Source organism: Galeopterus variegatus, unplaced genomic scaffold (genome assembly GCF_000696425.1).
Source record: "Galeopterus variegatus unplaced genomic scaffold, G_variegatus-3.0.2 Scaffold372, whole genome shotgun sequence".
NCBI lineage: Eukaryota > Metazoa > Chordata > Mammalia > Dermoptera > Cynocephalidae > Galeopterus > Galeopterus variegatus.
This window is the reverse complement of record NW_007726483.1, coordinates 214927-216976: the sequence shown is the minus strand read 5'-3', so window position 1 is coordinate 216976 and position 2050 is coordinate 214927.

Genomic DNA, 2050 nt, shown 5'->3' with positions numbered 1-2050 from the left:
TGGGTCTCCTCTTCTCTGTTCACACACTTTCTGTAATTGATCACATTCATGCTTTTGCTTTTGGATATGGGTTTGTCATCACTTACACAGGGATTGGGTTCTCAAGTCAGTTCATAAAAAAAAATCTTATGAAATTGAATTTTTATTGAAAATTCCTTAAATCACCCATAAATCACAATAGTTGTGGTTTCATACATGTTGATTTCATACTTGGCTGTTGCCATAGTTATGTGCTGAATTGAAGATCAACACACCATTTCCTAATAAGCTCAAACAATTGATTTTTTTTCCCTCTTATGTTGAGACAAATTGTTTTTACTGAGCAATAAATGAAGTACTTGGAAAATTTATATTTTTAAAGAATAAACACACTTGGGACAGCAAGATACTCCCACTATAAAAGGGAGTCAGGGACTGGATCCATCTGAAGGAACAGCAGATTCACATCCCCTATCTCATGCTCATTTCACACCTGCTTTCCTTAAGTGTAAAGAAATCACCCACACTTATTAATTTTAATAAGTTAAATGCTTGTTTGATGTGACTCCTTCACACCGTCTATATGTTGATGACTACCATATTTCCCTAGACATGACTTTTTCCCCCTGAGCTTATTTGGATGTCTCCATTTAAAGTCAGCTGGGCATCTTAACATGTCCAAAACATAACAATTAAGTCCATGTCTCACCCACACCCAAAAGCTGTTCTTCCCTTAGTCTTTCTTAGCTCAGTAAATAGCATGCCACCTAACCAGCCAATAACCTAGGAGTGATCTTTGATTCCTCCCTTTTCCTCATCTCTGCATGAAATTCATCAGGTACATGAAGCTCTTTTTCTAAAACATATCCCAAATCTATTCATTTATCTCCATCAGCACAGATACCAACCTAGACCAAGCAACCATCATCATTTCTACTTGGACTGATCTCCCTGTTTCCACTCTTGGCCTTTCTATGGTCCATTTTCCAAATAGCCTGAGCAATCTTTTATGAAACATTCACTCATTCATTTATCAAACATTCTTTGAGAGTGCACAGAAACTAGGGATACAACACTGAAGCAAAGTTGATCCCTGTGTCCATGAACTTTCATGTAAATAATTTTGTATAGTAAAAAGGCAATGAAGAAAATAAAAATCAAAAGTGATCGACTAAAACATGTTGTTCTCTTCATAAAAATATTGGGGAGGAGTGCGGGGGGGGGGGGTAGCTGTCCTGAATGGTCATCTGAATTCTTGACCTTGATATTATCAAAACAACTCTCTAACCAACTGAGCTAACCTGCCAGCCTTCATAAAAATTTTTGAATAGTTTCCCAGTGTGTTTAGATTAAAATCCAAGTTCCTTACCATGACCTTGTTACAAGATTCTGTGAGATCTGGTTTCTGTTTGTTCTTCCACCCTTATCTGTACTTCTACTCCACACTGCAACTTGGCTCGTCACCCTAGCCTTCTCTCTATTCCCCCAATGTTCCAAATCCTTCAGGCACGTGTTTCCTCTATCTGGAATGCTGTTCCTAGATCTTAGAACGGTTTGTCTCCTCTTGGCTCAAATATCACTTCATCAAGGGTTCGGATCCCGGTCCTAGCCAGCCGCCTGCCCCCACCTTACCCCCGCCCCCACCACCAAATATCACTTAAACAGAATGAACTTGACTAATCTTGCTAAAAGTAGGCCCCCCTTCTCTATCAATTACACCTTTTTATTTGTTTTACAGCACTAATCACTTTCAGACCATCTTGCTTATTTATTTGTTAAAATCTTCTGTCCCCATTAAAATGGAAGCTTCTTGAGAAGAGGAATCTTGGGGTGTTGTTTAGCAACGTATCCCTCAAAGTCTAGAACACTGCCCGGGACTAGAGGATATAAATATATAAATATTTTTGGTAAGAACTTATAAATAACGACGGACTAGAAGACGATGAAGAGCCTGGTCTCTCAGCTCATCCAGGTTCCGCCTCCAAGAATCACTTCCGCTCACGGCCCCGCCCAGGCCGTCGGGGGAGAGGGAGTCGTCTGCGCAGGCGCCTTGGGGCCGCGGAGCTTTCTG